The sequence below is a fragment of the Nuphar pumila genome, chromosome 17 (genome assembly GCF_984573655.1).
Source record: "Nuphar pumila chromosome 17, dmNupPumi1.hap1.1, whole genome shotgun sequence".
NCBI classification, from domain to species: domain Eukaryota; kingdom Viridiplantae; phylum Streptophyta; class Magnoliopsida; order Nymphaeales; family Nymphaeaceae; genus Nuphar; species Nuphar pumila.
Window position 1 is genome coordinate 33,865,193 of NC_143265.1, and position 13,445 is coordinate 33,878,637.

Sequence of the window (13,445 nt, forward strand, 5' to 3'; positions counted from 1 at the left end):
GACTGAACGAGCCGAATGGCTCGAACTAAGTGTGGAAAATGGAGTCTATGAAGGCTTCACCTTTTTCAAGAACAACTCCCAAGGTGAGCAGAAAAAGAAAGCTCACTTCACTTATTCTGCCAGCAACAACAACAAAGGCCGAAATCAGCACAAAGGACAGAAGAAAGATTACTGCTATGGCACAGGCAGTTCGAACAACAAGGACCAGAAAGCAAAGCCTGCTCCTCAGTACAACAAGCCTCCTCAGCAGGATCAAGGGCCGAAACTGCGTGAGAAGACCAAACATGAAGGATGGAGTTACGATAGAAAATTTACTCCTCTCGACCAAACACTCGAGGATGTGCTCGAGTATATGCTATCGAAAGAAATGGTCAAATTGCCCAGATTGGCCGATCCCCCTGTGCCCATGGGAAAATGGAAAGATCAGTTCTGCAAGTTCCACAGGACAGTGGGACACAACACCGAGAACTGCTTTGTTCTCAAAAACATCGTGCAAGATCTCATTGAAAAAAATCTTTTGGTAGAAGGAGAAGAAGAAGAGAAAATGGACATTCTCAATCACCCCTTCCCTTCACACACCACATCAGTAGTGTCTGCACAACCCTTTCTACCGCATGAACATATCAAGGCATGTTCTGCGCAAGATCTCCAAGTTCAGCATCAGGTGACGGTGCTACGACAATCAGCTCCAGATTCTAAGAAGATGGACTTAATTTCAGCATTCGGTAAAATGAAAGTTGCGGAAGCACCTGTGAAGTCAGTTCCCAAGTCAAAAGGAACTCCTGACTTCTTCAAGCAAATCGTTAGACCAAGGTCAGAAAGGTCAAGTCAGAAGCCTCTGACTGCTCTATCCAATGTCTCTATCCTTGACTTGGCCAAGAATTCTAGCAAGCACCAGCAAGTACTGGATGATTTACTCAGGAAAATCAAAGTTAAGCCCAGTACCACTCCTGAAGACATGGCACAGATTGTGAACTCTGCCATGACCAATGCACCAATCACCTTCTCAGATGAGGACCTTCCAAAGCCTCATTCCTTTCATAATAATGCCTTGTACATTGTCGTTCGAGTCAGAGGAATGACGGTTCCCCATGTACTGGTCGATGGAGGCAGTAGCCTCAACATATGTCCCGAAATGACCGCAAAGGCATTAGGGATCAAGGATGAAGAATATATTCCAGACCCTATCACCATCTATGGGTTTGACAACCATGGTCAAACGGCAAAAAGGAAGATATTCCTGGAGGTGTTCATTAATTATTCAGTGCATTCAGTGCTTTTCCATGTGGTTAACGTACCACCCACCTACAACTTGCTGCTCGGAAGGACGTGGATTCATAACGCTAATGCAGTGCCTTCCACCCTACATCAATGTGTGAAGTGGTCAAAAGGTGGAATGATTACCACAATACTGGGAGAAGACCCAGAAGAAAGGCTACCGCAGCCCATGATTCCTCGACCATCATTCAATGCAGATATTCCCAACATCAGGGAAAGTGAAGAGATCAATCTCGGGGAGAATCGAGAAATACTTCAGGCACCATCAGAGCCATCTCTGCACACAGTAGCCACGACACGATGGAAAGGTCCTCAATTCTTCAAGGTTGGAGGTCGAATCGACTACAGCACCATTAAGGATCATCCCTTGTTTTCTCAATTCATGAAGTCAAGAAAGGGATTTGATTTACTTCTGAAGCATGACTATCAACCCTTCAAGGGACTCGGCAAGAACGAAGATGGCCGCATCGAGCCAGTGATCCAGAAACATCGTCCCCACAGAGCAGGACTGGGGTTCTCCGGAGAAAGCTCGTCAAAGAAGACTGTTTTTGTCAAAGGGGCACAATGAAGACCATTTGGCATTTTCTTTCTATTCTTTTCCAAATAAATGTCTCATTTTACCAATGTCACTGATCAATTCAATCAATAAAATTCCAAGTTTCTTTGTCTATTCGGATGCCATCTACTCCCTTCCTGTCTGTCTCATCATTTTATAATTCGATGCCATTTTATGCATAGTTCTCTTCAAATGATTACTTGCCTTACTATAAGCCGATTTGTCTGAACCAAATTTCTTCTCCAAAATTTCAGAATGACTTCTCAAACAATTAAGAAGCTCGTTCTTAATCCCAAGGCCTTTCAGAAGTCGACAGCAATTCACAGAATCAAAGCAAGCATCAGAAATGACAAGAGTGCAAAGCAGTCTAATGATCGTGCAGAATATGATCAGTCTCTTCAGGAATTACCGGAGTTCGCCGCAGTTCAGAAGCAGGACGAACCATCTCCTCTAGTACAAGATCCAACTGAAGGTGTCAATATCGGTTCAGAGGAAGATCCAAAAATTCTCCAGATCGGAACCAGTCTGAGTTCAGAAGAAAAGAAAAGGCTTACAGATTTTCTCAAGCGGCATGAAGAAGTGTTCGCATGGACATATGAAGACTTGCCGGGCTTAGACCCCAAATTAGTCGAACACTGTCTTGTCTTAAAGCCGGATGCTAAGCCAGTCAAGCAGAAGCTGAGAAAAATGGATCCCAGAATAGAACAACAAGTCAAAGAAGGACTTGAAGATTTGCTCAGAGCAGGATTTATTCGAGCTATTGACTACCCAGATTGGTTAGCCAATATCGTCGTCGTCCCAAAGAAAAGTGGCAAAGTAAGGATCTGCATAGACTTTAGAGACCTCAACAAGGCAACTCCGAAGGATGACTATCCACTTCCAAGCATCGATCTTCTAGTCGATAGCACGACAGGACATGCCATGTTCTCTTTCATGGACGGATATTCCGGCTACAATCAGATTAAGTTGGCCGCCCACGACCAATCAAAAACTTCCTTCACTACGCCTTGGGGCACTTTCTGCTATACAGTTATGCCTTTTGGGCTCAAGAATGCTGGAGCAACATATCAACGGGCAATGGCTGTCATCTTTCACGATCAGATGGGCAAAATCATGGATGCGTATGTTGATGATATTCTCGTGAAATCTAAAGAGGGAGAAGATCACCTCGAAGCGCTTGATCAAGTCTTTAAGCGGCTCATCCTTTATAAGTTACGGCTTAACCAGCAAAAATGTGTCTTTGGAGTCGAATCAGGCAAACTGTTGGGTTTTCTGGTAAGCAAAAAGGAAATTGAAGTTGACCCGGCCAAAGCCAAGGCTATCATTGATATGCCACCCCCGAAGAATCTCAAAGAACTACGTAGCCTTCAAGGACGTATGCAGTCAATCCGGCGATTCATTTCCAATTTGGCGATGAGATGTGAGCCCTTCAACCACTTACTCAGAAAAGGAGTTAAGTTCGAATGGGGACCAGAGTGCCAGCAATCGTTCGATCGAATCAAGAAGTATCTTCTTAATCCTCCCATCCTGAAGCCGCCATAATTGGGAAAACCTCTTTTGCTATATATCTCAGTTAATCAAGTCGCATGCGGTGGATTCTTGGCACAATACAAAGAAGACAGCCTGATAGAGCATGCTATTTACTACGTGAGTAAGACTTTCATAGATTATGAAAAGAGATACTCTCAAATAGAAAAGACCTGCCTAGCTCTGGTATGGATGTGTCAGAAGCTAAGACACTACCTGCTAGCATCAGAAGTCAAAATTTTGTCTAAACTCAATCCCCTCAAATACATCTTGGAGCAACCTTTCCTCAGCGGATGAGTCGCCAAATGGCAAGTCTTACTGATGCAGTATGACTTAGAATATGTCTCGCAGCAATCAATCAAAGGCCAAGCAATTGCAGATCAATTGGCGGATTTTCCTCTGGCAGAAGAAGTGAAAGCCGAAGATGACTTCCCTGATGAGCAAATTTGCAATATCCAGCAATTTCCAGTCTGGAATTTATTTTTCGATGGTTCTAAGAATATGACGGGAATAGGCATCGGAATCCTATTAATCACTCCAGAAAAGGAGATGATTCCATTTTCTCTCAAGCTAGACTTTCAATGCACTCACAATATGGCTGAATATGAAGCCCTGATTCAAGGTCTAAGGATTCTATTAGACTTCAATGTCAAGAGAGTACATGCCTACGGTGACTCCTTACTTGTTGTCAATCAAGTTCGAGCCGAATGGCAAGTCAAAGATCAGAAGTTATTTCCCTATCAGAAAATTGTTTCGGCTTTTGTCAGCAAGTTCGAAGAATTTCAGATTTTCCACATCAAGAGAGATTTTAATCAAGTGGCCGATTGCCTAGCCAGTTTAGGCTCCATTATGGCATTCAAGAATGGAGAATCTTATCGCTCTTTTGAAAGTGGCAGACTTGACCAACCTGCTTTCATTCCAGCGGAACAGGTAAACCAGGTTGAACAAAAGAAGAAGCCTTGGTATTACAACATCAAAACTTTCATAGAAACTGGCAAGTTTCCTCCAGAACTCTCAAAGAAAGAGCAGCGAGCAATCCAGCGTATGTCTACTCGATACTTCATTTTGGCCAATGTCCTCTATCGTCGTGGATTCAGTTCAGAGTATTCCAGATGTTTAGATGAAGACGAAGCCAAAGAAGTCGTGCGAGAAGCACATGAAGGCATCTGTGGCAGCCACGTCGGCTACCAAACCCTTGTCAAGCAGATCATAAGAGCAGGGTACTACTGGAAGACTATGCAACAAGACTATTATCATTATGTGAAGAAGTGTGTACAATGTCAGATACACGCACCTTCTATTCATGCTCCGGCAACTTATTTACAGTCTGTTGTTTCTCCATGGCCGTTCTCCGTGTGGGCCTTCGATGTCGTAGGTCCCATCACTCCTTCAGCTTCAAATGGCATAAATATTTCCTTGCCGCAACAGAATATTTCACCAAGTGGGTAGAAGCTATCACTCTTCGCACAGTTGAAGGCCGACATGTGGTCTCTTTTATCCACAAGAACATCCTTTGCCGTTTCGGCATCCCGCATGACATTGTGTCAGACAATGGCAGTCATTTCAAGAATGAAAAGATGAAGACATTCTGCTCAAAATTCAAGATCTATCACCATTTTTCTGCTCCATATTTTCCTCAAGGGAATGGTCAGGCAGAGGCCACCAACAAGATTTTAATTCGTATCCTGGAGCGAACTGTGGAAACAGGCCGTGACTAGCATGAGAAGATCCACGATGCACTATGGGCCTACCGGACCACTATTCGTACACCAACCAATGCTACCCCATCAGAACTGGTCTATGGGACAGAAGTAGTATTGCCGCTACACGTTCAGAAGCCCGCTTTGAAATTTGCTTCACTTCTGCAATTACCTCTTGATCAATACCAGCAGCAGCGACTAGTACAGCTAGACTTACTCGACGAGAGAAGGCTAAAAGCAGCAGAGCATGCTCAATCCTATCGCCAGAGAGTAGCCAGGCAATATGCGAAGTCTATCATCGAAAGGAGATTCAAAGTCAATGATTTAGTACTTCGATCCACAGCTTATCTCAAGCATCGTCCCGGCGGCAAATGGTCGCCAAATTGGGAAGGTCCCTATATTGTCAAAGAAGCATTACCCCGCAACTCATATCGTCTCATCAATGCCGATGGGGTAGAATTGCCAGATCCTATTAATGCTCGACACTTGAAAAAGTTTTATACTTGAAACATTTATCCTTCTCTTGTAATCCTTCCTGTTTCCTTCAAATAATGATCCAACTTTCTTTCCCAGTTACACTGGGGCATTTTAAAATTTTGTTCTATATGCAGGCAGGATAAACAAATTCCTCATTTCACGCACTTGTGCATTCATATGCATCAATTCGTATTCATTTGCATTCAACTGCATGAACAACAATCTGGTCAGTATTGGGATTTCAACAAACAATCCCATCACAATTCCTAAAGATTTAAAATTGAAAGGGCATCATCCATACTGAACCAAAACCCAGCGCTCGGACTGGTATTATTTCAAAATCCAGTACTCAAACTGGCGCATTTTCAAAATCCCGATTTTTCAGAAAATCGAGTTCCGACTCGGGCTTTTATTTTAATCATTTTCATTTGTTGATCCGGGTTCCGACTCGAGATCTCTCTATATTCGAACTCAGATTTGAGCTCTTCATTTTCTTTTGTTGATCCGGGTTTCGACTCGAGATCTCTTTACTTTGAGCTCAGATGCGAGCTCTCCATTGTCTTTTGTTGATCCGGGTTCCGACTCAAGATCTCTTTACTTTGAGCTCAGATGCGAGCTCTCCATTGTCTTTTGTTGATCCGGGTTCCGACTCGTGATCTCATTATCGTATTCGAGCTCAGATGCGAGCTCTTCATTTTCTTTTGTTGATCCGGGTTCCGACTCGGGATCTCTTTAGTTACTCGAGCCTCGATTCGAACGCTTCATTTCCTTCTGTTGATCCGGGTTCCGACTCGTGATCTCTGAATTTTATTCGAGCTCTGACTCAAACTCATCATTCTCCCTTGTTGATACAAGTCATTTTGATCCTTAGGGTCTGTCGATTGCTCAAATTTGATATTTTGCCCTCCAAATTTCAATTTAAATCTTCAAAGCAGGCAATTCTCCAATTTCGACCTTTAGGTCACCCAATTTCCAATTCTCAATTTCAATTACCAATTTCCAATTTTCGACCTTCGGGTCAATCAATTTCCAATTTTCGACCCTCGGGTCAATCAATCTCCAAATTTTCGACCTTCGGGTCACCCAATTTCCAAATTTCGACCTTCGGGTCACTTAATTCACAATTTCGACCTTTTGGTCAACCAATTCTCAAATTCGACCGTTAGGTCATCCAATTTCGACCTTCGGATCATCCAATTTCCAGCAACCAATTTTCCAATTTCCAATTTCGACCTTTGGGTCAATCAATATCAATATCCAATTTCAATCATTTTCTCTTGCGAGAGACCCTTTTAGGGAGAGTTCGAGGGAGCTCGTTCTTTTCGCATGCTATCCAATTCGTTCACTGAGCCCCTTTTTAGGGAGAGTTTGAAGGGACTCGCGTCTTTGTGAACCGTTTGCAAAACAATTTCCAATTTCACACGAGGAACCCCTTTTTAGGGGAGAGGCTCGACGGAGACTCGTTTTTCTTGTGACCCCCCAATTTCATACTAGGCCATTTTTCGTCATGAAGGACCCTCTTTGCAAGGAGAGTGTGATGGACTCGTTCCTTTCATGACCCAATTTTCAGACCTCACTATTATCGGCCCCCTTTCCATAAGAGAAGCCTAATATTAGGGAGCTTTGACGAAAGCTCAATTTCTCTTCGAAAGTTCGTTTCGCAAACACCTCCTCTTTAGGGAAGAGAGAAGTATTTCCCATTTCCCATTCAGGTAAGGGCTAAGCCTGAGTCTCTCTTTTTGGGGAAAAAGAGAGGAGAATTTTCGTCACGGATGTGTTGAGCCGGATTTCAAATACTCATTTTCACCAAGGATTTCAAGAAAATTTTGTCAATTAATTGTTGATTTCAGAATCTTTATTGTACAAATCTTTATTTCAGTTTACCGTCAGCATTACTTCCAAAAGAGTGAAACTTCTACGAAAAGAGATTCAAACTTCAAATTCTTTCTATTGGTCAACCAAAAGGATGAAGGATAAATCCTCAATATGGCCAGAAAAGAAGATTCAATGTTATTGAAAATCGTAGATGATCGATATTTGATCGCAGTCAATGGCGCATCTTTAAAGGCCATTCTTGTAAAGACGAGGCAGTGGAAATATCCTGAGTGCTAGAAAAGAGAGAATTCACCCAAACCCTGTCTCCTCAGAATCACCTAAGCTGCAATTAAATATCCGCAAAAGGGATCTCTCACCTGTCGTCAAGATGAAGGCGAATTAGGCGAGTAGACCCCCGGGGCCAAAGAAGATTCGAAACATCTCCAAGATGACGGAGTTTGTGACGGATCCTTCCAGGGAAAGTCCAAAGCACTGTCGAGATGAAGGCAGATGCGATGAACCTCTCGACAATCCCTAAAAGATATTTAATTTCAGCTATCATCCAAAGATCTCCAAACCCATCGTCCAAGAAGGATCGAAACATCTCCAAGTTGAAGGAGTTTGTGACGTACCCTTCCAAAAGAGAGTAAGAGAGGAAAAAGAAAGAGAGAGAGAGAAAAAAAAAGAGTCAAAATATCTCCAAAATGAAGGAGAGTGTAGCAAAAACCCAGAGAGCCAAAAGAGTGCAGAAAGATTACCAAGAGAGAAGCCCTCAGGATATCAAACTGCCAAATTTATCAAGAATCATCTTTAAATTTGTGAAATTCTATTATCAATACTCTTTCATCAATTGCTTTCATAATATCAAATTCTCTTTTCTGCTCATATCAAGGAAATTGATAGCTTCCTTGAAGAAGGTCAATTGCAAGCAATTTGGACTTCAAGTCTCGATTCTACAAAGTGAAACTTGTTTGGAGGTAATGCTTTGGGTAGAAAAGAAAGAATATCTCTGCAACCATGTGCAACATTTAAAAAAAAAAAATTGAATCAACAGCAAAATTTCCAACATTTTGACAATATTTTCTAGCTATCCTGACATGAAGTGAGAGCTTGATGTCCACTTTCGATGCATCCTGACACCAATTTTAAATCCCTCCTAAGGACTTGATTCCTTCCCTTCTTTGAGAGCATGAACTCTCAGATTTGCACACTTCCCTGTGTCCCCACTGTCCCACCATAGACAGTCCCATTTCGGTTCGAGGTCGAACCACCAATCATTTCTCGCAAAAGGCAATTTCAAAAGCTATTTTAGTCTCACCAATGAGACGCCCAAAACCAATCCCTTTTCAAGCTTTAGGGACCCCATTTTCCTTCCTTTTGCAAAACCCTTGTCGGATTTATTGTGCAAAATCCGAAGGTTCCATCATGGTCTCTTCCTTCGAGGATTCCATTCATCTTCCTTCCAATCAGGATAAGGGTATAAACCCGAGCCTCCTTTAATGAGGTATTTCATTTTCTGCCCGATCAGGATAAGGGTACAAACCTGAGCCTCCTTTAATGAGGTATTTCATTGTCTGCCCGATCAGGATAAGGGTACAAACCTGAGCCTCAATCAAAGAGGTATTTCATTTTCCGCCCGATCAGGATAAGGGTACAAACCTGAGCCTCATTCAAAGAGGTATTTCATTTTTCCGCCCGATCAGTATAAGGGTATAAACCTGAGCCTCAATCAAAGAGGTATTTCATCTTCCGCCCGATCAGGATAAGGGTATAAACCTGAGCCTCAATCAAAGAGGTATTTCATTTTTCACCCGATTAGGTTAAGGGTATAAACCTGAGCCTCATTCAAAGAGGTACTTCATTTTTCCGCCCGATCAGGTTAAGGGTACAAACCTGAGTCTCATGTTATGAGATATTCCATCCCCAATCAGGTTAAGGGTCAAACCTGAACTTCGTTCCATGCGAGGTATTTCAGTCCCATCCAGGTCAAGGGCATAAACCTGAACTTTGCTCTCACAGAGCAAATCTTTCCTCTTCATTCTCTGTTTCATATCTACCATCCTCCTCGGGTTAATTTCTTCACACTCAGTCAGATCCTTCTAACTGGGGCATTTTTTTATGTATAGCCCAAATTTGGTGTGTTTTCTTTGCCACTAAGCTCGGCCATGAGCCGGCTTAGTAGCAAAGAGGGGCATCTGTAAACACCCCAAATTTTCACTCACCTCCCCGACAGTTCCACCAAGCATCATCATCCAGCCTCTGAAATCGCTGGAGGGCAAAATGGTCATTTTCTGAGACCAGACTTTGCAAAAGTCCAAATTTCATCTGAAACTCTCAAAATTTCTCTAATTTTAACTCAGATATTCAAAAATTTAGTCTTGACAGGAGACAGACATCTCCAAAGTCTTGGTTCAAGATTGCATTTCATAAGACATGACATTGCATATCATTGCATGAGCATTTCAAATCATTACACTGCACAGCATGCCATTTCGAGGTCCAGAACTCTTGATTTCAAAATTTTCAATCCAGATTAGAATTCCAACTCTTTTCAAAATTGATTTCAAAACCCTGGGTCTTCAAAATTATCAATTCTTCCCATTTTACCCCCAGGACTCTGAATTTCAAAATATTTTCTCAGGAAAACGATCTGGATAGTTTTCAATATGGATTTCAGTCACTTCACCTCAGATTTTGCCCCTTTTTACAATTTCAAATATCCTCCTTTTACAAAATCGCCCTACAAGGGCCAACTCTTTCCAAAATTCCTGTTTTGCCCATTAGTCCAGATTTTATGAAAATTCCAAAAAGAAGTTGTTGTTTTATCCTTATTTCAATAAAGAAGCAATGTGGGACCCACACTGAGGTGGTGTCACACAAGCTTTTCTTTTGAAAATTTGAATTTTGAAAAACCCAAAAATATAGGAGCCTTGTCCCCTGGATTGGTGCCACTTGTCCTTTCTCTCTCCTCCCATTTACATGCCATGTGTCAGCATAGGGTTCACCTAGAGTTGGTGCCACATGTCACCTTCCCTCTTCTGCCACGTGTCAGTGTGGGGCTACCTTCAGAAGCCGCCACATGTCAGCCCAATTATCTGCCATGTGTCACCCTATCCATCCTGCGCCATGTGTCATTGCAAAGACTACCAGGAGATGCCAAGTGTCATAGGTTGTTTTGTCTAAAAAAAGTAGAGCTTGTCTCCTCTGAGGTGGCGCCACTTGAAGTGTATCTCCTACAGGGGACACGTGTCAACCTCTTACTCCTTCTAGAAAAGTAGCCTGACACATGTCTCTCCCTACTTTTCTCAGAAAAGTAGGAGACATGTGTCACTCCTAAATTCCTACAGAAAAGGTAGGCTTGTCTCCTCTGAGGTGGCGCCATCTGGAGTGTGTCTCCTGCAGAGGACACGTGGCAAGCTCTCATTTCCTCAAAAAAAGTAGACGCCATGTGTCATTTCCTGCTTTCTTCAGAAAAACTAGAATTCAAAAGTTCAAAACTCCTCATAGGTGGCGCAAATCCTGAACTTCTACCTTTTCCAGGTTGTCTGAGATGGCGCCACATGGCCTGGACCACCTTCTCTCCCCTCTGCCACGTGTCATTCTCTGCTTCTTTCAGAAAAAGTAGAGGACACATGTCTTCTCCCTACTTCTTTCAGAAAAGTACGAGACACATGTCACTCCTGGCCTTCTTCAGAAAAAGCAAACCATTCAAAATTCAAACAAGGCACTAGGTGGCGAAAATCCTGAGCTCTGATTTCCCAGATGGCCTATGAGAGCGCCACATGTCCTTTCCCTCCTTTTCCTCCCTCTTGCCACATGGCATTGTAGGAGCCACCCTGAGGTGGCGCCACATGTCCATCCTCCATTCCTCCAGGGCCAACCTCCATTTGAATTTCAAACTTCCCCCTGAGGTGGCGCCATCTGAAGAACCACTCCAGCAGGCTGACACTTGGAACCATCCTGGACTGCCACATGTCCAGATCTCCTTTCACCAGAAAAAGCAAAATTCAAATTCCTCTGAGGTGGCGCCTTCTGAGCCCACTGCTCTGACCTTCTGACATGTGTCAAACACCTTTTGAGGTGGCACCATTCCAGGACTCCACTTGGCTCCATTTTTATTTTTATTTTATTTTTAATAAAGGTAGCCCACCATGAGGTGGCGCCACCTGAGGACTCCCTACAAAAGGTGAGTTTGAATTTCAAATTCCAAGAAAACACCCTCTGAGGTGGCGCCTTCTGGGAGTTCCCTGCAGAGAGAATCAAGCAAACTTTTGAAAATTTCCAAATTCCCCCTGCTGAGGTGTCTCACCCACAAAATTTCCATTTTTTTTATTTTTCTCAAAAATTAAAACACCTTTTGAGGTGGCGCCACCTGAGGGCTCCCTGCAAAAGACAAATTCAAATTTCAAACCCCTCAGATGGCACCCTCTGAGATGGCGCCACATTTAGGGCTCAGATCGAGCCTGTTTGAATTTCAAAATTTTTCAGAAAATTTATAAAAACAAGGGTTCACGCCCAGCCTGGGGAGATCATTTTTTTTAGCTCTTGTTAACTTGGAAAATCTGACCTAGCCTTCCTAAAATCGGATTTTGAACTGTGGAAATCGTGCCCCCTTTGGCGCATTGAAGAAGGTGGAGTAAAGTTCGTGCAGTGGCCGATTCGATTCAAGCATAGGTCGATTTTGGTGAACCATCCGAAGCCCGGAGCAAAGGACAAAGAAAGCTCGTGATAGACTCCCCTTTCAAGAGCTCCTACGCTGCGTAACGAAACAAGGTGCACTTCTTTTCCCATTGATTTGATTCTATAATTCGAATCGGGAGTCGTTTGAAGAAAGAGCTCATCCGAGGGATGGATTGAGCTATTCTCATAAAACGACATATATCAAATGTTTCATTATGCTTCCTTGATGATTTTTAACATTCATGTAGTTAGCTAGGTTTAATTTGCATTTTATTTCATTAATTTAGCACATTTCATGAATTAATTAGAATTAATTTAGCATTTATTTCAATTATGCTTATTTTCAGTAGGTCTCTGTTTTTGTCAGTCAGTCCACACGTCATTTCATGCATTTGTTTTTTATTAAAAATCCCAAAAAATTCTCGGAATGCGCCCTTAGGTGTCCCTGAAATTTTGCCAAAAATTCGGAGGCATTTGAATTTGTTTACTGCGGTAAACATTCAAAATGGCAAGTCGGGTTTTGTTACCCGGGATGCGTTTTGAAAATCATTTGCCGATTTGTAAAATCGAGATATCCCTCATGGGAGATATGATTTTCGATCCAAAAACTGTTTTGAACTAGGGAGAATGTCTAGTTTTTAATATGAGTTTTTCAGATTTTTCTGATTTTTTTTATGTCTGACAAAAATCCGAGAGTTCGGGACACGTGTCAGAGCCTAATTTGGGCCTCTAAGATCTTGGATCTACTTAGGGCTATGGTTTATCTTTGTGTGTTGCTCCAAATCCAAACTGTAAAAAGTAAAAGTTGTGTCCGAGATGTTCTCTGTTTTTATCTGAAAGCCTGTAATTTTTAGAACAGTGTTGACCCCTGCTTCGGATTTTTCTTGTCAGTTCTCTGTTTTGCTACATTTGTCTGTTCTGTTAGTTTAGGCAGGAATAGTTATCTTGTTATCTGTGTTTCCGTTGATCAAATGCCAAAGTCATAAACATGAAAGTTGTTCATGAAGGTGTCTTGCATAACTCTGATTAATTTTATAAATTTTCATGGCGGTTTGATATTTTTTAGCATTTTACATCAGATTAGTGTGATTTTTACCTATGTCAGAACTAAATCCCTGTTATTGAACTCACCATGGCTCAAATCCCGAGACTGTAAAAACCAAAAATGTTCCATTTCGGGTCTTTTAGCAGTCTGAAAAATATCAGAAGTTTCCATGGTGTAAATCTTGCATTATCATATTAGGCATTGCATTTGGTTCGGATCCATAGGCAAAATCCACCATTTTAGGACTTTCTTTGAATTTTAGCATTTAAATCATATCATTTCATGATTTTTAGCATTATAGGTTGTTTATCAGAGTAAGTAGATGTTTCATACCGAATTTGGTGCAATTTGGAATCCATTTGAGGTT